The following is a 26,826-nucleotide window of genomic DNA, read 5'->3' as shown; positions in this document are numbered from 1 at the left end:
ATTTGAAATCTAAATACAGGTAACTGTGACACTATGGAGAAACTGGGTTTGACTGTAGCAGTATACTGGCAGACCTTCAAGAAGACATTTACCAAATCTTAGCAACAATGTATCCCAGTCAGAAAGTGACTAAATAATGAAGTTAAGAATACTTCCAAATTTAAAGAAACACTGCACCCATTTACAAAGGTCAGTGGTAGGTCAGAAGATTGTACAAATTTGAGTGAACAAAGAATGATACTAAAGAACAGGAAGAAAGAGTGTTATTAAACTAGGGAGGGTTCAGAAGAGATTTACCAGGATGTTGCTAGCATGGAATGTCAGTTACAGAGGAAGACTGGATACGCTGGGACTGCTTTCTCTGGCGCATTGGATGTTGAGGGGTGACCTTATTGGCTTTATAAAATCAGGATTAATGGTAGGTGCCATTTTCCAAGGATGGGGGTTTCAAGACAAGCGGGCATATTTTTAAGGTGAGAGGAGACAAATTTTAAAAAAACACGTTTTCTAACATATGGAATGAACTTTCTGAGGAAGTAGTGGATGTCAGCACAGTTACACTGTTTAAAAGACACTTAGAAATGTATTTCCACAGGATGAGGGTGTCACTGACTAGGCAGCATTTATTGTCCATTCCGAAACAGTTCAGAGTCAACCACATTGCTGTGGGTTTGGAGTCATATGTAGGCCAGACCAGGAAGGATGGCAGTTTCCTTCCTAAAAGGACAGTAGTGAACCAGATGGGTTTTCCTGACAGTTGGCTATGGATTCACTGTCATCATTCGCTTTTTAATTTCAGATATTTATTGAATTCAAATTCCACCATGGGCCACAGTGGGAATCAAACCCAGGCCCCAGAACATTCTCAGAGTCACTGGGTTAACAGTCCAGCGATAATACCACTAGGCCATCACCTCCCCATTTGGGTGGTAGCGCACTGACTCTCAATCCCCAGGATTCCCTGGGTCACCACCGTCTAATCAGAGCACACAATATGCCTGATAGCAAAGTGTGGAGCTGGATGAACACAGCAGGCAAGCAGCATCTCAGGAGCACAAAAGCTGACATTTCGGGCCGAGACCCTTCATCAGACAATATGCCTGACTTTGCAGTCTGTTGAATGTAATTAACAGAAAATACAACCAAGTTCTGTCCTTAACAAGCTCTCCTGTATATTACAAATACGAGAACAGAGTTAGTTCTCATATCAGTTTTCTCACTATGCTCAAGCGAAGGTGAGATTTGAATTCCTGATATGCAGAAACAAGAATCCTTTCAATGTCTCAGATAAGTAAATATCATCAAGAATGCCAGAGTCAACGTCCCAGCAGCCTCAGAGAAAGGGAAGGTGAAATCAACTCATAAGCTGCTCATGTGCAACTTGCAATTCCCAACACCCAACTTCAGGACTCTGATGTTCTCAGTGGCATTTCCTGATGGGAAACCTGCAAACTGCACACAAGTCAGGTAGGTGTTGAACCTACAAACCTAAGATCTGCAGTCAGATGTGTTACTCATTACACTATTGACCTGCTAGTGCTCACATGCTGCAGAGTTGTGGTGTTAACAGGGACATCACCATCACTGCTGCTCTTCAGTGGCCCCCACTTTGAGATTAGGTGAATTTCACCGGCAAAAAAGAAACACATTTGTTCTCAGGTAGTTGCTTCAGTATGCCCTTCTATCTGTGCTGGAACTTTCTGTTATTTTACTCACCATCAGCCACTCCAGTGAAATGTATTTTCAGGCTTTGAGTCATGGTTTGTTCAATTAGATTACGGGTGATCTGGTAATTCTCAACACCACTCTCCTGACTTTCCCCACTAGAGTCCCTTACTGATTAGAAATCTGACTTAATGTGCCAGTCTCGACAGCTCTCTGCAGTCAAGAATTCCACAGATTCATAACTCTCAGAGAGAAGAAATTCCTCCTCAGCTCTGTCTTAAGTGTGTGAACCTAGTTCTGAAATTCTATTTTCTGTTCTAAGATTGTCCCAGAAGGGGAAACAACTTTGACAAGAAGCTGTCAAGCTCCTAAGAGAAGCTTTCTAGTTATTAGTCTATTAGTCTTATTGTTTCAATAAGGAGCAGGGCTTATGTAGTCCTGTGGCCAGTATTTAGGAGCAGCTAAATACTCAGGAGTGGACAAATATGTGATTTGTTCCCGGTGTAGTGTGTTGATTTCATCTCTGAAGTAAAACCCGCAGTGATTCAGATAGAGTTACACTGTTTATGCTGTTGTCACTGTGAACAATTCCTGGGGTTTATCAGTTTGTACAAGAACAACAATTCTCTGAATGAGGACTGAGCCTGGGAAAGGCTGTGAGAGCACCAAATCCTAACCACTAGACGAGCAGGGAACACAACATTAATTCGCCTCTCAAGGCCATGGGGAATGGAATTGGGGCTGTGAAGGAAACAAAGAAACAAAATATGTGGCTGGGACAGGTATACAGCTGACAAAGAAACAAGTTGAAACAAACAAAGAGAACAGAATAGGGGGCAGCATTCACACACTGATTGTTAGTCTCGATGGTGAATCCAAAAAACTGTAAAGTGCTGAATTGAAAGGTGTGCTGCTTTCTTGGAGCTGACATTTAGCATCATTGGAAGAGTGCATTGAGCCGAAGACAGAAATATCAGTGTGACAGCAATATGGAGCATTAAAACGTAAAACTTTCTCCAACAGTTTATGGATACTAAGGACCAACTATACATTTTAAAACTGCAGTGTTAGATTTTTGTTAAAGTCTTCGAGCAATTTGGAATAAGCATCAGTCCTCTTTGCATTGAATGGTGGAGGGGTCGAAAGGGATTAAGTTCACTCTTTTTGCTGATGGAGATTCCAGTGAAAGGAAAGTTTAGGTAAGACTAATAACTAGAAAGCTTCTCTTGTAGATTTTTGTATCTTTTTCTATGAATATTTCAATAAAACTGCATTTGATAGCCTGGCCACTGCTTGAGGTATTGGGGCTAATAGGGGAAATAAGCAAATATCTTCAGATACCAATAAGATGGCTTGGGTAATGAATTTCAATCGAACTTGATCAAGAGCAGGGATGTGTTGTCACAGTTATACAGGCATTGGTGAGGCTACAGCTGGAATGTTCAGTGCAGTTTTGGTCTCCTTTTCTGAGGACGGGTGCTCTTGCTCTCAAGGGAGTGAAATGAAGGTTTACCAGGCCAATTCAAGTGATGGGAGGACTGACATATGAGGAGATATTGACTGGGTTAGGATTGTTTTTGCTGAAGCTTAGTTTGTTTGAGGGGCAATTTCATGGAGACTTATAAAATTCTAACAGGACGAGACAGGATAATTGCAGGGAGGGTGTTCCTGATGGTAGGTGTGTTCAATCAGGGGTCACAGCATGAGGATTCGGGGTAGACGATTTAGGATGGAGATGAGGAGACATTTCTGCACCCAAAGAGTGGTGAGCCTGCGGAATTCATTGCCACGGGAAGTAACTGATGCTAAAACAATGAATGTATTTAAGAGGCAGCTAGATATAGCACTTGGGGGAAATGAGATCAAAGGTTATGGGGAGAAAGCAAGTTTAGGCTATTGATTTGAATGATCAGCCATGATGTGATGAATGGTGGAGCAAGCTCAACGGGCCAAATGCCCTCCTGATCCTTCTATCTTCTCTGCTTCTATCTTCTGAACAGTTAAACTTATTTTGACTGAAGTAAGGTAATAAAATTAATTATGCACCTAACATTTAATTGAAGAGGACATCCTGCACTTCATCAAACATGTTAGTTACTCTCCAGTTAGAAACAGATGATTGAACAATGAGGCTTGCAAATTTGGCCTAAAACAGTCAAAGAACATGATGCATTTCCAAGTCAGGACAGTGTGTGGCTTGGAGGGGAAGTTGTAGACACCATTATTTCCCAAGTATCTGGTGCCCTTGACTTTCTGGGTGATCAAGTTATCATTTTGGAATGTGCTGTCTCAGGAGCCCTGGTCAGTTGCTTAAGCTGATAGTGTTTGTACTGCTGCTTCTGGGTACCAGGTGACAAAGTCATTCCTGCCAACCTGCAAATATACATACTGGGAAAAGTAGGCCATTCAGCCCCTTGAGCCTGCTCTGCCATTCAATCAGATCATGTCTGCTCCTGTATACTCCAAACAACCTTTGATTCCATTCACAAAAATCTCTGATCCCTGCATTTGACAATTCTAAGGTGACCTCAGATTACTTCTGCTTCACAGAGATGACAGTGATCAACATGGGATGATCAATGACATGGCTAAGGTTGTTTGTGGCCAGGAATGGAATCACACACTGTTGATCGCTGCATGGGTTTCACATACAGGACACATGATTACAGATTTCTTTAACCCAGTCTCTGAGTGTCTGATTAGTGTAGTTTGACCCCAGAAGGCTCTCACATTACTCACTGAGCCTGTGTCCTCAGACACGAACAGCCACTTACTCTGCCCACTCCAAGTTTGGTAGAAACTCTTTCCTCAATTGCAGTTTGAGCCATATCTCAGCCCTTTAATCAAGATGATTCTCCCAAACCTTCATTCCATTTTGTTTCTTGTGATACTGTCGACCCTATCAGTTCTGAGCTTCCACACATTCCCACCCAGTTCTTTCTGTATGCACCATATTGAAGTGGTGAACTGTTCTCTAAGTGAACCAGGGATGTGCCAGGAGATGATGGGAGGCTCGTGCATTTCCAATGTCAACCTCAGAAGAAGGAAGATGCAGGAAATCACTGCACATGGAGCATGAACCCTGAAATGTTGGGGAACGCTGCCGAGATGGAGGATGCAGAAGCAGGCAAGAGTGACTGATTACCTGGTCAGACTTCCATGCTGGAAATCATCAGCACCAAGTTTCTCACTGCCACACGGGAGAATATCAAATTGCAAATAAATCAGGTGGGAATAGATAATAATGAGGTGTAAGTGCATGCAAACAGGAGTCTCACTACTTACCACCAAGCTCTTTGTCTCTGTTAAAATCTTGGGTGGAAAATTTGACTTTTCAGTCTTTGACATTGAGAATTTCATTTTTGAAGTCGCACCATATTTTCCCAACAGCTTTACATAATGTTTGCTGAGGGACACATATTAGATCTTGATGCTGAAAGTGACAGAAAGATTGGGTTTTGTTTTTAAGTGATCACAGGACCTTTGCTGGATACCAAGATGAAGGGAGACACTCTCTTGTCCATAGGAGTAACCGAAGTTTGGGAACAGAAAGAATCCCGAGTTAGAAAAGAGAAGGGCCCTAAACATGCAGCAGTCATCAACAGGACATCACTTATTCTCATCGTATCTTCCAGAAACTGAGGATACACTGTTTCAAATTACATTCATACATTTTGATTCAATAGAGTACGTAAGTTCCAGTCCAGATTTGGGATTAACAACATCAACAGAAATAAAACACAACTTTCAGCATGAACTCTGTTGTAATTAACAGCAGCAACAACACAATCCATCCCCTAAGGTCGCTTGTGAACTCACTGATATGTCTATAAGTGACATGACTGAGTGAGTTGCTTCCCACTCATGAAGCAAATGAACACTCTCTTCCCCGATGTGTCTTCACTGGTGTCTCAGCAGTGTCCTCTGCTTTTACATTCAGAATATATTCAGAACATTCAAAATGGCTGTTATCCATATGAACAGGCTGATAGGAATTTAGGTCAGATTGGCGAGTGAATGCTTTCGTACGCAGGGAGCATGGAAGCGGCCTCTCCCCGGTGTGAATCTAATGATATTTAATGAGGATCCATGAGTGTCTAAATGACCTTTAGCAGTGAGAGCATGAAGCTGTTCCTCAGTGTGAACAAGCTGGTGTTTGACCCAGCTTATCTTTTAAAGCTGTTCTCACAATCAGAGCAGTTAAACAGCCTCTCGTCTATGTGAGACCTAAACCCCATCTCTTCTTCCGCGACATTGATGACTGTAACGGCACTGCCTTGTGCTCCCACGAGGAGCTCAAACAGTTCATCCACTTCACCAGCACCTTACACCCCAAACTTAAGCTCATCTGGACCATCTCTGACACCTTTCTCTCCTTCCTGGACCTCTTTGTTTTCATCTCTGGCAACCACCTGGAAACTGATTTCCATTTCAAGCCCACTGACTCCCACAGCTACCTAGAATATTCCTCCTCCCACCCACCCTCCCACAAAAACACCATCCCTAATTCCCAATTCCTTCGGCTCCAATGCTTCTGCTCCCAGGATGAGGCATTCCAGTCCCATACATCTCAGATGTCCTTGTTTTTCAAAGACCTCAACTTCCATCCTTCAGGGGTGGAGAATGCCCTCGACCGTGTCGCCCTCATTTCCCACAACTCATTCCTCACATCCCCTCCTGGCAATAGCAATCAAAAAAGAATCCCCCTCGTCCTCATGTACCACCCCACCAACCTCCAATCCAACGCATTATCCTCCGACACTTCTGCCATCTGCAATCTAACCCCACCACCGAAGACATATTTCCCTCCTCACCCTAATCTGCTTTCCGGAGGCACCACTCACTCCAGGACCCCCCTGTCCACTCCACACTACCCTCCAGCCCCACCACACCCAGCACTTTTCCCTGCAACAGCAGGAAGTGCTACCCCTGTCCTTACACTTCCCCCATCACCTCCATCCCAGGCCCAAAGAAGACTTTCCACCTCAGTCAGATGTTCACCTGCACATCTGCTAATGTGGTATACTGTATTCGCTGTTCCCGTTGTGGCCTCCTCTGCATCGGGGAAACCAAGCGGAGGCTTGGGGACCACTTTGCAGAACACCTATGCTCGGTTCACACTAAACAACTGCACCTCCCAGTCGCGAACCATTTCAACTCCCCCTCCCGTTCCTCAGATGACACGTCCATCCTGGGCCTCCTGCAGTGCCAGAACGATGCCACTTGAAGGTTGCAGGAACAGCACTTCATATTCTGCTTGGGAACCCAGCAACCCAATGGTATTAATTTGGATTTCACAAGCTTCAAAACCTCCCTTCCCCCTACTGCATTCCAAAACCAGCCCAGCTCTCTAACCTGTCCTTCCTCCCACCTGTCCCCTCCTCCCACCTCAAGCCGCACCTCCATTTCCTACCTACTAACCTCATCCTGCCCCCTTGACCTGTCTGTCCTCCCCGGACTGACCTATCTCCTCCCTACCTCCCCACCTACATTCACCGGCTCCATCCCGGCCTCTTTAACTATTTATTTCAGATCCCCCTTCCCCTCTTCCATTTCTGAAGAAGGGTCTAGGCCTGAAACATTAACCTTCCTGCTCCTCTGATGCTGCTTGGCCTGCTGTGTTCATCCAGCTCTTTGCCTTGTTATCTCTCATCAATGTGAACCAGCTCGTGCCCCAGCAGCTGAGACAGAGAATTAATCCCTTTCCCACTCACAGAGCAGGGTAATGGCATCACTCAGGGTTGAGGGAGGGCGAGTGGGGGCATTCGAATGGCAGCGGCAGAACTTCAGCCAGGACACATCCTTCAGGGTCTCACTGAGGGGGTCAGATGGCACCTTACTCTTTCACGTCTCTCTTCACTGACAGCCAAGCCACGGTATGGGTTAATCCTGCTGTGTCTAAGAAATGTGTCCCAGCTACTGTCTTCCATGGCTCACAGCTCCCAGACACGGAACAGAATTTCATTCGAACTGGGTTTAGAGTCAGAGGAAGAGTGAGGCCTTTGATGGGAATGTAACGTTGAATGTAATGTAAATCCCTTCCCAAACATGGGGCAGTGGAACAGCTTCTCCCTGGTGTGACTGAATGAGTGAATCTCCAATTGAGATGGGTAATTAAGTCCCTTCCCACATTTCCCACAATTCCAATGTTTCTCCAAGGTGACCATGTCCTTGTCTTTCTCCACGTTGAGCAATCACTTTACACCTTGTCTACACACAGAACACATCTGAGTTCACCGACTGCAGCACTGTCATTCAGGCACAGTGACTGCATAAAGCTCTTTTCATCATCAGTTTACTGTCTCCCATTCATGTTGCATCTGTCCTAGTGCTTTCTCAGTTATTTCGTTTTCCACATTCCACAGCTGATACGCAGGCCCTGATAAATTGAGAAATCCTTTCAGATTTTGAAGCGATGATTGGCTTGATTTGCCATTCAGAAATTTTCCTCAAAAAGTCTTCTTCAGAAAGAAAAGCCTTCCTGCAGCCAGCATAAACTCCTGTTACACCCCTTCCTGACCAATAAATGTTGCACATGGTTATTGAAAATGAAAATTAACATTTTTGAACCCTTCCTGTATACTCACTGTCGGTGAAGTATAATTTCTAACCCAGGCCCTTCTCTCACGTCACCCTGGCGCATTCTGTGTGGTTACAACAGAGGCAGTGACAGGCTGCTCATACCCCTGCTCCCATTGCTCATGTACTTTTGATCTCCATGTTATACATTTACCAAATACTGTTTTATCTTTACCAGTGCAGCAGAATTACAAACCTGCAGATTCACTTCCAGTCAGGAACAGGTCATTGATTTACGCTAACCTCTGATTTGAAGCACATTTCCAGCATTCACCGTTGTTCTTCCTCTGACTCTAAACCCAGTTGGAATGAAATTCTGTTCCGTGACTGGGAGCTGTGAGCCATGGAAGACAGTAGCTGGGACACATTTCTTAGACACAGCAGGATTAACCCATACCGTGGCTTGGCTGTCAGTGAATAGAGACGTGAAAGAGTAAAGTGCCATCTGACCCCCTCAGTGAGACCCTGAAGGATGTGTCCTGGCTGAAGTTCTGTCGCTGCCATTCGAATGCCCCCACTCGCCACCCACCTCCCCCCCAACCCTGAGATTGTCCTTTCTGAGCTCCGGGTGCTGTTCAACCCTCAGGACAAATACAACAAGCTACAGTGATGTGTTTGAAACAAAGCTGATTTATTTTACATTTCCCTAGAATGTTAAACTTTAGCCCAATTTGAGAGGTTATAAACATCGTCAGAAACAAACTCCAAATTTCAAAACAAAAGTATCAGAACATTCCAGCACAGACCAAGACCATTTTTAAAAATTTATTTGTGAGATGTGGGTGTCGCTGGCTGGCCAGTATTATTTGGCCCATCATGTTTGTGTTGGTTGAGATTGAAACACACAGGTTTGCAGCTTTCTGGATTCACCATTGAGAAGAGCAATTTCAGGCTGTGAACTCTGCCCCTATTTGTTTGCATTTCTCGTTTCAATTTGTTTCTGTGTCTTCTACACACCCAGCACAGGCACATCTTTTGTTGTTTTTTTTTGAGGCCTAACTCCAATCTTTGTGGCCATGAAAAACTAATAACATTTCTGCAATTTAATCTCTCCTGCCTTCCCCCGTGACAGACTGCCTTTTTGCCCCTCTCTCACCCCTACCTTGCTCAATACCTTTTACATTTCTGATGGGTGCCAGCCCTCTGTGACCTCACTGTGCCCCCGCGTCAGTGGCACGAGTTTTGAATTCTCTTCCTCCAGAGAAAATCTGAAATCTTTGTGGCGCAGCTTTCCCTAGATTTTATTTTTAAAACAAAAACTGTGAAATTGTTTCAACATTGAGTTTTTTTTATTCTTCATTCAAAAATTTGCGTCATTATAGCTAAGCTGTGATCCTTTCAGAGTCCAAAAATGTGCAGGTTAGGTGGACAAGCCATGCTAGGTTGCCCCCTAGTGTGCAGGTTAAGTGGTTGGGTTAACCCTGGTAAATGCTGAGTTATGGGAGTAGAGGGTCAGTATAGTGATGGGCCGAATGACCTCTTTCTGCACTGTAGGGATGTGATTCTAACCAGTTGTGCTCATGGTCATGTTTTCCTCATGACAGCTCACACATCACCAGGTTCATTCAGCTCAGGCTGTCATGCTGCCTTCGTGTTTTTGTGGGTTTGTGCTCAGACCTTTTATGGTTTACACAGTCTATTTGAGGATAAGAGTGAATTTGTAAATAGAGATTTCCCAACCAAAATCACTTGCAGATTAGGAAATATTTCTGCTGCTGGCATCACTCACAAGGATTGGGAAAATAAAGGGTCATTCACAAATCTTACACAATGCAGGTTGTAATTGCCAGTAAAGACTGAATAGCATCAAACTCTTTTCTAAAGAAAAGAGTAGGCCAGAGTTAACCTGGTACAAATTGGAAGCTTTGTCCCTGTGGAATGAAGTCATTGGATCTGAAACAAAAAATGGGAATCAGTCCTGAGGAAGAGCAACATGACCTGAAACATTAAACATTAATTAATGTGCTGAAATATCCCTTTACCCAAATTCAATCAAATTCACTCATTAATCAATCCATCCAGGATTTTCCCATTTCAGCAAATTTACAGAAATGTGAACCTTAGGTCAGTAGTTGGGAAATTATTGGAGAATGTTCTTTGGGACAGAATTTACTTATTTTTGGAAAACATATTCTGTAATTGTTGGACTAAAAAAGAACAAAACGTGAACAGTTTTTGGTATCACTTATGAATTACTTGACATTCATTTTACATATGTATAGAGCTAAAAAGTGTAATGTAATTACATCAGTGAAATTAATGTGATCATACAGTGAAAAAAAACATTAGAAACTAACTACAATTAATGAGCTGAATAATATGCGATTATTTGTACCAGTTTTTGCATTGACAATTCAATCTTAATTGATGCCTGTAATATTTTATGCTATTAAGCGTAACTCAACAACAAAGTAATGAAAGGATATCAGAAAAAGAGCTTTAGTTTCAGCTTTATGGACCTAAGGGATACTTGTACACAGAGTTGGATGATGGCACTGGAAACTGTTAAATACACAATGTCAGTGCGGACATGAAAAATAATTTCCTTTGCAAGGTGTTCCTCGCTCAGAATAATTAGAAATTTATTGTGATTATGAATCTACCATTTAAAAGATAGTTACTGTGATTGACTGAAAAAGGTTATATTTTACTTAGAAAATTAGACTAAGCAATATCCAGGTTGTAAATGTGTTTATTCAACAGAATATCTAGATTGTCCCAGGAGCTAATTATACATACACAACTCATAATAGCTTGAAAAATACATAGAAACAGTGATTATTGAATTGAGAAAGACATGACAGTTGTATTGGGCAGTTCAAATGTCTCACTACATTGGCAACATGTTTATGTTGTTCAAACAGGCAGCATGCTTGTCAAAGCAGCAGATTTTCATTTTGGTATGTACGTCTGTTTAACTAGAATCCGTTCTGTTCTCAGTGTAAGAAACTCTTGTTGTTGTGTGCGATGGACTGTCACTAACAGTGTAATTTACCCGATCAGCTTTCCTTTGTCTGTCAATCAGGTGGCCAGTAAACTATACACCTGCTTTTCATAGATGATGCACAGAATCATTTCTGAGCAAATAAGTGGCAGATCACGAAGTTATTTCACTGAGAAAAATTTCTAGCACACATCGTCATCAGCATGTTCTGGTAAGATTTTCTGTACAATTCTGATCTCTACCTGTAAAGCTTTTAATACCTGTGTTGCTTGTCAGTGAGGATTCAGTGCCTTTGTCATGAGCTGTTTTTATTCAGGCGGTTGTTTCAATATGAATCTGCCAAGTTCACAATCTCCTTTGACTGTAATTCTGTGAGATTACTGATTCACAGAATATTTTAATCTGCAGAAAGTAATGTTCAGTCACATGCCTCTCCATAATCCCGAAATGCAATTGTGAATCTTTCTCGATCTCACTTGAAATGTGTGATGATCTCTCTCTATTCTTGTCTATCTGTGACTCTGTCTCTGTCACTGTGTCTATCTGTCTCTCTTTGTCTGTCTGTCCCTGTGACGATCTGCATCTCTCTCTTTCTCTGTCACAGAGTCACAGATAGACAAGGACAGAGAGAGAGATCATCACATATGTAAAGTGAGATCGAGAAAGATTCACAACTGCATTTAGGGATTATGGAGACGCATACACAGGAACACACGGCGACAGAGAGCACGGGCGGGTGCACAGAGAATACAGAAGGACAGCGCAAGAACAAGAGATAGAGACAGTGTCACAAATGTAGGATGAACACAATGACAGCCTTCGACAGGGAGAAATGGAGAATAAGACTAACACTGTGTGTAACACCTTTATAACTCCACCCCTCCACCATCTGTTCAGAGGGACAGAGCCGTGCATTGTTTCCAATATTCCCATCAGAGATCACTCAGCACTGTTTTCATAGAATTCAGAGTATTCCTACAGTATGGAAACAGGGCCTTCGGCCCAAGAACGCCACTCCGACCCTCAGAGCACCTCACCCAGACACATCTCCCTGCAACCCACCTAATCTACACATCCCTGAACACTATGGGCAACTTATCTTGTCCCATCCACCCAGCCAGCACATGGGAGGAAACAAGAGCACCCGGAGGAAACCCACGCAGCCACAGGGAGAACATGCCAACTCCACACAGACAGTGTCTGTCTCTTTCTCTCTCTGTCTCTATGTGTATCTGTCTCTATCTTGATTGTTGTGTCCATCTGAGACTCTATCTCTCTCTGTTTCTGTACCTGTGTTTATCTGTCACTCTTTGCCTGTCTCCATGTGACGATATCTCCCCCCACACTCCCGGCCCTGTGTCTGTGTTGGTCCTGATGTTAATCTGTGACTGTCTGTCTCTGTCCCTGTGCCTATGTGTGTCTCTGTCTCTCTTTGTCTACTTGTGATTCTGCATGTGTCTGTCTGTCTGACTATCTGCCTCTCTCTCTCTCTGTGTTTCTCCCATTTGCTATGTGTGTATCTCTATCTCTATCCCTGGGTCTGAGTCTTCCTCTCACCCTGTGACTATCTGTGTGTGTCTCTCCCTCCGTCACTACATAAACGGCCTCATTGATGTGACATTTACAAGTGTAATCATCCTCTCTTTCTCTCTCTCTTCCTTCAGAGCAGAGGGTCAGACATGTGTCCCACAGCAACAACAATGGAAGCCACTCTACAAAACTCATTCCCAGCAACAATGTGACCCTGCCCTGCCCGCCCTACACACCCCGAGAATGACCAGGGCAACAGGAGCGCAGAGATCGGACCCACCTCACAACTAAATGTGCCCCGCAAGAGGCACAACATGCTACCTGTGAGCAAGATGGATCGCTCCTTTCCTGGCACTGTGACCCTTCCAGGAACTACCTCCTAAATCACACTGTGGCATTCCCTCAAATAGATGGACTGCACTGGCTCAGCAAAGCAGAGTGTCATCACCTTCTCGAGGGCAGGTGGGAAAGGGAAATGATAGCTGGCTCATCGAGTGTCTCTTAGATCCCATGGAGCAACTTCAGACCCATTCTGTCCTTCGCTCCCTCGCTCGCGCTCTCCGTCTCTGTGTGTATCTTTGAACCTCCCCTTGACTTTGTGTATTTGTCTCTCCCTCTCTATGTCTCTCTCCCCCTCTTCCAGTGTCTAATATTCTTCCAGTTCCTTCATGGGATGTGAGTGGCCATAAGCCAGTGATTGAACCCTTTGCAGCCCATGCAGTGTAGCTCACCCACAGCATTTAGAGGGTGGCACTTCCTGGACTCAGACAAGTGACAGTGTCAGAATGGGAATATTATTCGGGCCAGTGTGCACTGTGTCTGGGAGCAGAGATTGGAGATGGTCATGTTCCAGGCATGGACTGCTCTTGTCCACTCAGGAATAGTGGGTGCTGTTTTGGAGGACCATTTCTGGAAGGGGATGCTGAATAATCCAAAGTGATCTCTGTAGGTCCTTGGAAATGAAGCACAGCTCTGTCCCTCTGAATTGATGGTGAAGGGTATTGCTCTCATTCTCCATTTGTCCCTGTGTAAATCTGTCATTCTCTTCATCTTACATTTGTGACTCTTGCTTTCTACCTTGTGCTCTCTTTCTCTGTCCCTCTGTGTTCTCTGTGAATCTTTTTGGTCTCTCTCTGTCCCTGTGTGTTCCTGTACATTTCTCTCCATATCCCTGAATGCAGCTGTGAATCTGTCTCTGTCTCAGTTCATGTGTGATGATCTCTCTCTGTCACTGTGTCTATCAATATCTCTCTGTCTCTCACTCAATCGTTTTGCGTATGTGTGTGTGTGTGTGTGTGTGTGTGTGTGTGTGTGTTTCTCTCTTTCTGTCCCTATCTCTCTCTCTCACCACACCCCCCCCCCCCAAACATCTACAACTATCTCTCCCTCCTTCACTACATAAACTCTCTAACTGATGTGACATTTACAAGTATATTCATCCTCTCTCTCTCTCCTTCAATGCAGAGGGTCAGGCATGTGTCCCACAGCAACAACAATGGAAGCAACATTCCAACACTCGTTCACAGCAACTATATGACCCCTCACCACTGAGAATGACCAGGGTGACAGAAGCACTTGGAGTTCATCTGCCACCCACCTGCATGTGTCCCTGCAAGAGGCACAATGTCCTGGCTGTGATCAAGATGGTTGCTCCTTCCCTGGCACTGTGTCTCACCCAGGAACTCCCTCCTAAATCACACTCTGGCCTTCCCTAAACCAGATGGATTGCTTTGGGTCAGCGAAACCAATCACCATCACCTTTGTGAGGGCAGGTAGTGAAGGGGAATTACAGCTGGCCCATCGAGTATCCCTCAGATCCCACAGAGCAACTTCAGACCAAATCTGTGCTAATTTCCCTGCTCTGTCTCTGGGTGTATCTTTGAGCCTCCCTTTGTTCCTGCATGCTTCTATTTCTCTCCTTCTTCCAGTTTCTTCATAGGATATGAGTGTCTATCGGTCGGTGAGTGATCCCTCTGCAATCCATGCGGTGTAGCTCACACACAGTGTTGTGAAGATGGGATTCGAGCCCAGTGACAGGGTCAGAATGGGGATATCATTTGAGTTCATTGCGCTCTGTGCCTGGAAGCAGAGATTGGACATGGGGATGTTCCAGGCATGGATTGCTGTTGTCCATTTGGGGATAGTGGTTGCTGTTTGGGGAGGTCATTTTTGGAAGGAGGTGCTGAATAACCCTGAATGATACTTGCAGAGGCTGTTGCAAATGATGCATAGGTCTGTCCGTCTGAACTGATGGTAAAGGGCTAGAGTAATTAAGGTTTTACATACTCTCTCTCTTATTCTCCATCTTCCCCTGAGTAGAGCTGTCATTGTCTTCATCTTACGTTTGTGAGCCCCTATTTGTTTCTTGTGCTCTCTCTCTCTGTCACTCCGTGTTCTTTGTGAATCTCTCCGTAACTCTCTGTCCCTGTGTATTCCTGTAAATCTCTCTCTGTGGCCCAGAATGTAGCTGTGTCTCATTTCATATCCGTAATAATTTCTCAGCCCCGTGTCTATCTGTCACACTCTGTCTCCCCCGTGTCTAAATGTGAGTCTCTCTCACTGTGCCAGTCTCTCTCTCCCTCTCTCTCCCTCTCTCTCTCTCTCGCTGTGTGTCATGGTGTCTATCTATGACTATCTCTGTCATCCCTGTGTTGATCTATTTGTGTCTCTTTCTCTCTGCCTGTGTCTACCTCTAGGTCTCTCTCATCCCTGTGTTGATCTCTGTGTGCCTTTCTATGTGTGCATGTCCATCTCTAGCTCTCTCTCTCTCTTCCTAAGTAGAGCTGTGTCTCTCTCTGTCCTTGTGTGCATTTGTGATCCTCAGTTTCTGACATGGCCTGTACTGTGTTTCTCTCTTTCTATCCCCATGTATATATTTCTCTTGTCTCTCTCACTACCGTGTCTCTGATTCTCTCTGCCCCGGTGTTTATTTATTTTAATCACATCTGGGATGGAAACATTTCTGGCCAGGCCTGCATTTCTTGCCCATCACTGACTGTGCAGAGAGCTGTGGGCCTGGACTCCATGACAGGCCAAACCAGACAACGAGCATTACTGAATCAAGTGTTTTCTTTTTCCCAAACAGTGACAATGGGTTCAACATCATTGTTGCATTCTCAGCTCTGAATTCTTTATTGAACTTAAATTCCACCCTCAGTCGTAGCTGGATTTGAACCTGGGTGCCCCTGGACTTGGGCTGAGTTTGTGTGTTAGTGGCATTGATAATACGATGAGGCCTATTTCTCTGTCCTTTCGGATTTCATGGTTTGCCTCTTATGTACCTGTGTGTTTCTGTGACTGTCTCTGTCCCTGTGATTATAATGTTGTGATTGTGTTGAAGGATCTGCTGGAGACTGGGTGCTGAGAGTTCCCCTACGATTATCCAGGATTGCAGTAAATGAGCTCTTTCACTGGAATGAGGCTGCACTTGCTATTCTGACTATTCCCCAGCATTCCTGAAAAGTGGGAACTGGGCACAGTGAGACTGTGGGGGAGATGCACTCAGATGGCGTAGCAGTGAGTCATTGGTAAGGTTTCGGCATCTGTGTCTCCTTGTCTTTGTGTCTAAATAAGGGGTCGGCCATTTAGAACAGAGTTGAGGAGAAACTTCTTCACCCAGAGAGTGGTGGATATATGGAATGGTCTGCCCCAGAAGGCAGTGGAGGCCAACTCTCTGGATACTTTCAAGAAAGAGATGCACAGAGCTCTTAAAGATAGTGGAATCAAAGGTTATGGGGAGAAGGCAGGAACAGGATACTGATTGTGGATGCTCAGCCATGATCATAATGAATGGTGGTGCTGGCTTGAAGGGCCGAATGGCCTACTCCAGCACCTGTTGTCAATTGTCTATTGTCTATTGTCCTTCTCCAGCTTCCAATGTTCTTCTACTTCCTTCATGGGATATGAGTGACAATCAGTCAGGGTGTGAATGCTTCACAGTCCATGAGATGTAGCTCACCCACAGTGTTGTGAGGGTGGCACTTCATGGATTCAGACCCACTGACAGCATTGCAATGGGAATATCGTTCGGAGTCAGTGTGCACTGTGTCTGGGAGCAGAGAATGGGGATGGGGATGTTCCCAAAAGGATGAAAGCAGTCAATCCTGGAATAGTGGGTGCTGTTGTGGAAGATCATTTTTGCTGAATAATCCTGAGTGATCCCTGCAGGGACCTTTAGATGATGTACAACTCTGTGCCACTGTACTCATAGTAAAGGGGAGAGAGTGTCTGTCTCATTCTCCATTTCTCCTTGTGATAACAGTGTCATCGTTTTCATCTTAGCTTTGTCTCTTTCTCTATCTGTCTCATGCCATTTCTTTGTGAATCTGTTTGTCTGTCTCTGTTTCTGTGAATCTCACTCCATGTTGCTGAATGTAGCTGCGATGTCTCTGTGATCAGTTCATAAGTGTGATAATCTCTCTCTGCTCCATGTGTCTATCTGTGGTTCTGTTTGTGTCCCTATATATATCAGCAATCTCTCTATGTCCCTGTGAATATCTGTTTCTTTCATTCATGGATTCCCTACAGTGTGGAAACAGGCCATTCGGCCCAATAAGGCTATACTATCCTTCAGAGCCTCCCACCACAACCCCATAACCCACTTGTTATACACATTGCTGAACAAGTTAGCATGGTCAATCCACTTAGCCTGTACACCTTTGGACCGTGGAAGGAAAACTGAGCACCCGGAGGAAAGTCACACAGACTTGGAGACCATGTGCAAACTTCACACAGTCACTCAAGGATGGGAGACAACTTGGGTCCCTGCTGCTGTGAGGCAGCAGTGCTAGCCACTGAGCCATGGTGCCTATCTATCTATCTCTCTGACCCTGTCTCTATCTGTTTCTCTCGCTCTTTCTGAGTCTGTGTCTGTCGATGGTTCTCTCCCCTCTCTCTCTTTCTCTTTCTGTCTTTCTTTCTCTCTCTCTCTCCCTCTCTCCATGCGTCTATCAGTTATTCTCTCTGCCCTGTCACTGTGTCTATTTGTGATTCTCTCTGTCATTGCACCTATCTGTGTCATCCTCTCTCTCTGTCTCCCTCAAAACCTGTGAAAATCTGTGTCTCTCCCAACCTCACTGTATAAATTGTCGAATTGCTGATACACTTACAAGTGTAATCATTCTCTCTCTCTCCATCTCTGTGTCTTTCTGTGTGTGTCTCTCTCTTTCTTTTTGTCCCTGTGAATAAATGTGAGTGTGTGTATGTACAAGACTGTATGTGAGAGCGTCTGCACACACGAGAGAGTGTGTGATTGAGAGTAAGGGACTGAGTATGTTTGAGACCCTTTACTGGGGCAGGGGAAGAAACACATGATTTATAGACAGCCACATAATGAAATTACAGGATGGAATCATTGACACAAACTTTGCAGTCCAATGGACACACTCACATGCATGGTCTTTCTTTCTGATGCACGCACACACACAGAGCCTCTCTTTGGGTCTCTCTCTCTCTCTCACATGCGCAAACACACGGAGACACGTGCGTGCAGACACACAGATGCACAGAGACACACACGCGCGCAGGTACACAGAGACACACACAGACACACACGCGCAGACACACGCGTGCGCATACACACGGAGACACACATGCACATGCACATGCTCTTTACCTGGATGTTGCTGATTATGGTCGATTTGAGATACAAAGAAAGGCCGGATATATTGGAATATTTTTCACTGAAGCGTAGGAGGTTTAAAGGTGACCTGATAAGGAGTTTATAAAATAATGAGGGGTATAGATAGAGGTAATGGTAGCTGTCATTTCCCTAGGATGGGACATTTCAAGACTAGGGTACACAATTTTAAAGGTGAAAGGAGAAAGATTCAGAGAAGGCATAAGGGGCAAAGTATTTACACAGAGGGTGGTAAGTGTGTGGAATAAATATCCTGAGTAAGAGGTGTGTGTGAGTACAATTACATCACTTAAAATACATTTGGGCCAGGAGCAGGCAGGTCAGACTAGTTTAGTTTGGGATTATGTTCGGCATGCACTAGTTGGACCGAAGAATCTGTTGTTGTGCTGTCGGACTGTATGACATGCAGATACGCACATGCACATGCACACACTCACACACACACACACACACACACACACACACACACACACATGCTCACACACACACACACGCTCACACACACACACTCACACACACACACACACACACACTCACACATACACACGCTGACACAAACGCACATGCTCACACATGCAAACACTCACACACATGCACATGCACATACTCACATACACACACACACATACATGCACTCACACACACACACATGCACGCGCACTCACACACATATGTGCGCTCACACACACACAAATGTGCATGCTCACACACACACTTACACACACACACACATGTGCTCATACACAAATGCGTGCGCTCTCAAACACATGCACACACACACGCACCCACATGCGCGCTCACACATGCACACAAACACACACATGCACATGCACACAGGTACATGCACATACGTGCACACTCACACAAACACACACTCACACGTACATGCACATACTTGCATGCTCACACACACATACACACACACACACACACACACACACACACATACACACACACACACACACACGCTGACCCCTTGAGCTCAGAGCCTCACTGATTACAGCCCCTGATAAAACCTGTATAAAGTGCTCCCATGTTCTCCACAGTCCTGTGCTGGGAGCAAAGTGGGAGCGGAGATGGGGAAATGTGGGTGTTTGAGGGGCAGTGATATGATCAATGCTTTAAATTCTCAAACTCTACTGACATTTTCAGGAGGAGGAGAAGAAACAAAGTTTTGAATGTCAAGTTTGAAATGGCTGTATGTTGTGCAGACCAGGTAGAGACAGGGGCAGAAGAGAGAGAGAGAGAGAGTGAGAAAGAGATAACAAAGTGTGAAGCTGGATGAGCTCAGCAGGCCAAGCAGCATCTCAGGAGTTTGATTCTGGGAGCCACACTGACAGCAGGAAAATCCCGACAGATCCTCAGCAAATATCCCCATTATCTTTCTATTCCTGTCTCTTGGGGCATCTGCAGTCCGGCTCTTAGGTGCTATTATGAGACCAATGTTAAATATTTTCAAGCTGCACTGACAGAGATAACATGGCTTTAAAAAGGTTTCAAAGAACAAGGAATGGTAAATCTTTGCTGCGAGAGAATTAACATTTCAATGGCCAGGAAAATCCAACAAAAGACTCCAATCCTGGGAATTACCATCTCTATCACACAGAGGCCTCCTTAATGAGCAGACTGAGGGACATTGCAATGTGTCAGAGGTGGAGTCTGCAAACCACTCACTGAGAAATGTGTCAGATTTATCCTGACATAATGCGTAGTGAGCAGCTCTCCCTGTTTGATTGAGATGGTGTGTGAGTATGTGTGTTTATTATTATTTTAAACCTCTGTTATATTGCCAGCTTATGATTTATTTGGTAGTTTGATGTTGCTATGATGTTTTGTAATGCTGTGGAGGTGGTGTAGTGCACATAAGACTGACCTCTTGTTGTGTAATTTTGCTGCAAAATGCTGTAGCTCCCCCTTTCAAGTAATCTTTTCTGTTTTATCCCCTGAAATTTCTGGTTTGGAAAGTGACAATGTGAAGATCCAAAATGTCTGGGGCCAGGAAAGCTTTGAAAAAAAAACTTCCAGAGGGGGACAATATTGGCCTGATGCCTGTTCCCACTGCATACCATGAGGGGCCCATATGAGTCCTCTCTCTTTCTGACCCTGAAGTTTATATGGGTTATGGAGGAGGGCAGTGTGATTAGATGTGACAGTGAGAGAAAGATTTGAAGAACTGAGAGAGCAGGACAAACAGGAGAGCCAGAGAGAGTATTTGAGATTGTGAATTAACTGTAATGTCAGATTCTGGGGTCACAGGAAATAATTAAACTGAGCCAGCATCACAGATGGGGAAAAAAATCAGATTATCTGGCTGCTGGGACACTGCTGCATGTGGGATCTTGCTGTGTATTAATTGTCCCAGTGCCATTGTTACAGGCTGTGACTGTTTTAATCAGCTCACCCATCATTTCAAAGCTTTACGAAGGGACTGGCATGGAAACTAAACGCACCACCCGATATGTTTGTGTTCAGATGTTGCCAAGAGATTGTCCATGTGACAGAGAGGAAATCCCAGGATCTTGCTGCACTGTCTCTGCTTTGCCTTTCAACTAATGCTGTCTCTTTTTTTTCTCCAAAGGGATCAGTTATTTTTTGAAGAACCAAAGGGGAGGTTTTTGGGGCCCACTACGCATAGAACAACGGCTTTCTCCGAAGGGGGATATCATCCTGAGACTTATTGGACAGGCTGCACCCCAGGGTTTGAAGCTTGGGGTTAAAGTAATCGGGGCCATGGGATTTGGCACAAACATGTGTCAGGACTCCCCAAGGAGGAAATCAAAATTGTAAATGTGAAATCTCACAAAAGACATGTTCTGAAGTCAGAGTAATAATGTGAGAATGTGAAGTCGACATTGGGATTGAGAGACAGACTTGCAACATGGAGAGAGGCAGAAGAAAATGGAGAGGGACGGAGTGAGAGGCATTTGAGATTCTTAAGTATCTGTCACGATAGTGCCTGGGGAATACAGAAAATATTTACCATTTAACCAACATTGGGTTTATCTTGTTCCTGACACATTGCTGGCAGTGGGATCTTGCTGTGCCTCATTGTCCTGCAGCAATGCGACTGTCTCGATAATCTCCTCCTTTTAACCTTGCCTGATGGGTCTGGGATTGAAATTTCCCAAAGTTTTCCCCAATTCAATCAGAGCCTGGCATTGATGAGGGATGGCTTGTGTGAAGGGGAGACATCAAACCCTAGCCTCTTGCTGGGCGATTTCTTTAACAATGTCCTTCCTTTCCAGTTCCAATAACTTTCCTCCCTTTCTCTGTCTATTTATTTTGAAACTACAAGGGGATAAGAAATCCTTCCCTTGGACACAAGTTTCCTTCAGAGCGAGGAGGGGTGGGGTTCAGGCATTGGCCTGAGGCCTGTTCAAAAGGCTGCAGACTGCGGGGCCCATGTCAGTTGTATTTGATTATTACCTCAAGATTTGAATTCCTCTGGTGTACCCTGGTTTTCTTTTAGGAGCCTCCAGGTAACTTTTAAGAACAGGTTTGAAGTCTGGGGTTAAAGTAACCAGGGCTTTGGGATTTGACACAAACATGTTAATTCTCCTCCCAGTGAGTGTCTGACAGACAGGACTCCCCACGGAGGAAATTAAAACCATAAATGTGAAACTCTCTTCAAAGACTCATTCTCACTTCAGTGTAATGTGTGACATGTGCAGGCCAGGATGAAAAAAAATTGATAATCACATAAATAAAATATTTTTTGGCCATTTTACTTCAATCCCCTGAGTAACTGCGAGGGCATCTCTGTCTTTCTCACTCTGTCTCCTCTCCTGAACCCTCTCCAGCTTCCTTTCACTTTTTTTTTCAAACAGAAACAGAGGGGGAGTTAGAAATAGTTTGCAATACAAAGTTTTTTTACCAAAAAAAAACAGATGTAGACAAAAAGTGTGAGTGGGAGGGTGTGAGGGATAAAGGGACAAGATATGTCTTTGTATCTGTGCTGGGAAAGGGAGACAGGATCTGGGGGAGGTGGCATATTGTTGGTGAGAGAACTGGGGTCTCCAATATCTCTTCACTGCCCAACTCCAATCACTTTGTTCTAGAAAGTGCCACCCACCAACTCAAATCCTGGGATGGAGGGGGTGTTTTTTGTCCCAAAGAAACTGATAGCCTCTTCCCTGAATGGAAATTGTGATTTCAACACATTTTGGAGCAGGAAGGGGCGACCTGTAGGATCGCAATGTGTATCAATGACCTGCAGCATTACTGGCACAGAATGCTGGGAAACAGTGCCCTGGCTTATCAAACAGAATATCCTCCAACATCAATGTCACAGTCTTTTTAAATGATAACGATTACAATGCACAGGATTTAATCTGGGAGAGAGAGAGAAAAAAAATCAGAAATGGGGAGGTGGGGAGGGAACAAGTGAGAGAGGAAGAAAGATCGAAAGATTAGAGATTTAGAAGGGAAAGAGAGAGAGCCTGGAAAAGAGAGAGTGACATATCAGAGGTGAAGGGGAGAGAAGGAAGTATTTTGAATTTCGCAAGCAGCAGGATTGGTCCCTCTCTGTCAGCCTGGAGCCAGAATTGAGCCCTTAACCAGCATCAGTGAAACCCACAATCTATCTGCAGTCACACTGTTGCTTGTGGGATCTTGCTGTGTGTCAAATTACCTGCAGTGTGGCCTACATTGCAACAAGATGCCCAGTGTCCAAATGTTGTTTACAGAGCCTTTGATATTACATTTTCTTTGTCTCTCTGTCTCACTCTGTCCATCTCCTTCTCCACGCACCTTCCTCAGACTGGGATCTTCCTCACTTTCTCTCTGACCATACTCTGGCTCTTTCTTTCTCTCTTACTTTATCTCTTCCCCATTTCCCTCTCTCCATTGCCATTCCTCAGTTTAGGCCTTCCCCACTCCCACCACTCTCTCCAGACCGTCCCACCGTTTTAGACAGTCAATGCCGCAGTGTGACAGGTCAGGGTTACTAAATGGCAGGGGTGACAACATTTCAGTCACAGAGGTATAATTCAGAGACAGTGTTGGGGGGAAAGGGAGATGGAGACAGAGAGGAAAAGCTTAGAAAGGCGGGGATGGGAGTGAGATCGGAGGGCTGTGGGAGTGGGGAGGTGGGGATGTATGGGAGGCGGGGAATAGATACAAGGGCTGTGGTGGGGGATCAGTAGTCATTGGGATCTTGCTGTGCAGTTGTTTGTTTATTCAAAATTTAGCCCCTTCTGGGTGTTGTATATGGGACGGGGAGAGGGGAGAGTTGGGGGAGATCAGGAATCCTAACCATATGTGAAGCTTTGGAAGTCATATCTGTGTTTCAGATGGGGCCACATGGCAGCAAGCAATCAATGGAAGATGCAGGTGTCAGGTTCGTTTTCGGAGACCCTCATGGACTTGCTGCAATAACAAGACACTGACCTGTTTAGAAAAACACAAATCCTTTTATAACCAAGCAAGTACAAGCTGTGGAGAATTATTGTACTCAACACGGCACAGAGCGCAGAGTCTCACAAGTAATTCTCCCCGAGCAGTGGACAGTCCCCGCTTTTTATACTTTACAAAGACATGATACATAAAACAGATGTAATGGGAGCTGCTTGGCCTGCTGTGTTCATCCAGCTTCACACTTTGTTACCCTGATACATAAAACAGTTTCACATTTTACAATGACATGATGCATGAAACAATTACTACAACAGACAAAAACAGGATACCAAACAATGATTACATCAACAACATAAAAGACCAGGATATAGTATCGATTGCCAGTGAAGTAGCTGCTAATGGCAGGAGGCGATTTCGAGTTGTTGTCCAGGACAGATTCTGATTTCAAGTTGCCAGTGTTTCTGGCTGGAACAAAGTCAGTGCCCTGGCCCCTTTGTCAGCGACAGAAGTTACATGCTTCAGAGGTCTCACACCTTTACAAATGTTCCTTACTTAACCTTATTTGAAACAGTTTGATTCTTGTTTTATTCAGTCAGGAAGCTGAAGACAGTGTTTGCATAATGATGAGTGGGAAGATAAGGAGTTACAAAAGTTTTACACTGAATTCCTAGCTGGGCAGGAAGCTTCAGGGTAGTGCCTGCATACCGATGTGTAGGTAAATAAAAGACTTTAATTTATAGAAGTATAGACATCAATGGGATGTTATCCCAATAACATCTCACAGGCACCACCCGAATGAAGTGTATTGGCGAGCTGAAGGCCATAGGAGATTGGAAGGGAGGGGTGAGCTGGATACTCCTGTCAATCCATCAAACTGTTTTCTCTCCTGCATTTCATCTTGGAATATCTGGGAGAAATTCCGCTGGGACTTATTGTCATTTTAATGGAGAGGTAGGTGGGTAGGATGGGTTGCCAGGATCTGGGAAAGGAAGACTACAATCCCTCCTCCTCCCCCCACCACCCCATGTCCCAATGCCACCTCTTGGCCCCTCTTGGCCTGTCTGTGAGGTTTTGGGGTGAATGGAGGGAATTGTTCCCATTGACTGGGACCTTATTCTGATCTCTGGGAGGGCTGTGGGTGAGGGAGTGGGGGTGTCAGTGCAGGATCTGGAACGGGGAGGGGCTCAGTATTACAAAGGGGCAGAAACTGCAGGGACTGACATCACACCCACCCCCCACTCCCTCTACGCCAGTGTTCAGGATGAGTTAAGATTCTCCATCAACGTGTGGCCATTTTCACATTTTGCTGTTTATGCAACCACACACAGCGCGGAGAGTGGAGGTGGGGTTGGGGTGAAGATGGGAGTGTTGGGGGGAAAAGGAATACAGCTGAAACAGGTAGAGGTGGACACGTTTAGCGAGGCTAGGTACAGAATCTTGGGAGGTGGTGGTGAGAGGCTAACTCACGTGTTCAGTCCGACTCTGCTCAAAAGTTGAAATGGGGGAGTGTAATATTTGCAGGCGGGTTCAGTGGGGGAGAGGCCTGTTTTCACATTGCAGCCTGTAGAGGGGGTGGGCCAGGCTCCGACAAGGTGTTGAGGGAATCCCTCAGCAGTACCGCACACAGCTGCCGGTGGGATCTTACTGTGCACCAATGCAGCCTGCAGGTCACCCTCACGTCGACATGAGGCTGTCTGCAGGGCCCTGGGCTGAGACTGCTGATGGCCTGATAGTGCGTGCACTGAGTTGTATGTCACCCCTTCTTTCCCCAACCCTACCGCAGCCCAGAACCACCCCACATTCCCTCACCCCTGCAACCTCCAAAATGCGACAATGATGTTGCAAATGTCCACGAGACACAGCGGGGAGATGGGAACACATGGCAAACGTGAGGCAGAAGAGGGCATTGCTATTGAAACTTGAAGGAAATGGAGAGAGTGAGGGACATTGATCGATTCTCGAGCAGGAGAAAGTCAACAGAGATCGATCCATGGATAGGGGCAGAGACAGAGATGGGGAGGGAGAGAGACAGGCGACTGGACACTTTGAAAGGTTCATCATTAATATTTCATGTAGAAACAGCACCAATCCCAGGTGGAGTGGGCAAGAGGTTTGTGCCTGGTGAATGGGAGTGGGCAGAGGGGAACATTGGTCATTTCTTTGTGTTTTTTTAACCGCATCGCCAGAGTGACAGAGAACAAGCTGTGGGGGGGACAGGTTAAACACTGAGTGGGGAGATGGAGAGGGACAGAGACACAGGCCCTGTTGGGTGACTCTCCACCACTGAGTCACTGCCCAGCCTCTCAGGAAATAAACCTTTTTTGAGTGCGAGCAGCAGCGGAGGCAAGACGGACCCGGAAGACCGCAGCTAAGGTAAAGCAGTTTATTTTTAAAATTACTTACCAGTAGCGGGCAGCGGTGTTTTTCCTCTTTCAGAGAAGGAGCGGGAGCAGCGGAGGAAGTGACGAGGACCAGAGGGGCAGCCGGGAAGGAAAGCAGTGAGTATAAATACTCACCCTTCGACGCCAACGGCCATTTTGAGTGCGAGCAGCAGCGGAGGCAAGACGGACCCGGAAGACTGCAGCTAAGGTAAAGCAGTTTATTTTTAAAATTACTTACCGGTAGCGGGCAGCAGTGTTTTTCCTCTTTCAGAGAAGGAGCGGGAGCAGCGGAGGAAGTGACGAGGACCAGAGGGGCAGCCGGGAAGGAAAGCAGTGACCATATATATCAGCAAGGCGGCTAAACCCGAGACTCTACAACTGTAGAGTCTCCCACCCGCCCTCCTCCTCTAACCTAGTTAGTAAGGTAAGGTTCATTCTAAACTTTCTCTATTGAATATAAGTTTGTTATTAATTTGTTATTATTATTTGACGTAAGCTTTCTACTTTAGTATTGAGTGGGTGTTCAGATAAGTGGGGTATGGACGCTAGGGCAGTTGCTTGTTCCTCCTGCAGAATGTGGCAGTTGGGAGATGTGGCACACGTCTCCACTGGCTACATCTGCGGGAAGTGCACCCAGCTACAGCTCCTTGAAAACCGTGTTAGGGAAATGGAGCTGGAGCTGGATGAACTACGGATCATTCGGGAGGCAGAGGGGGTAATTGAGAGGAGTTATC

The 26,826-nt window shown here is 45.2% G+C and overlaps 1 long non-coding RNA gene across 1 annotated transcript; it reads right to left on the bottom strand.

Moving 5' to 3' along the window:
- Positions 1-8,856: 8,856 nt before the first annotated feature.
- Positions 8,857-26,282, bottom strand: LOC132208899 (uncharacterized). Its single transcript, XR_009445004.1, has 2 exons — positions 26,115-26,282; positions 8,857-10,137 (listed from the first exon to the last, which is right to left on the bottom strand). It is a non-coding gene; the product is annotated as an uncharacterized LOC132208899 (long non-coding RNA).
- Positions 26,283-26,826: the final 544 nt, after the last annotated feature.

The sequence above is a fragment of the Stegostoma tigrinum genome, unplaced genomic scaffold, assembly GCF_030684315.1.
Source record: "Stegostoma tigrinum isolate sSteTig4 unplaced genomic scaffold, sSteTig4.hap1 scaffold_57, whole genome shotgun sequence".
NCBI classification, from domain to species: Eukaryota; Metazoa; Chordata; class Chondrichthyes; order Orectolobiformes; family Stegostomatidae; genus Stegostoma; species Stegostoma tigrinum.
This window is presented reverse-complemented; position numbering and strand designations above follow the sequence as displayed.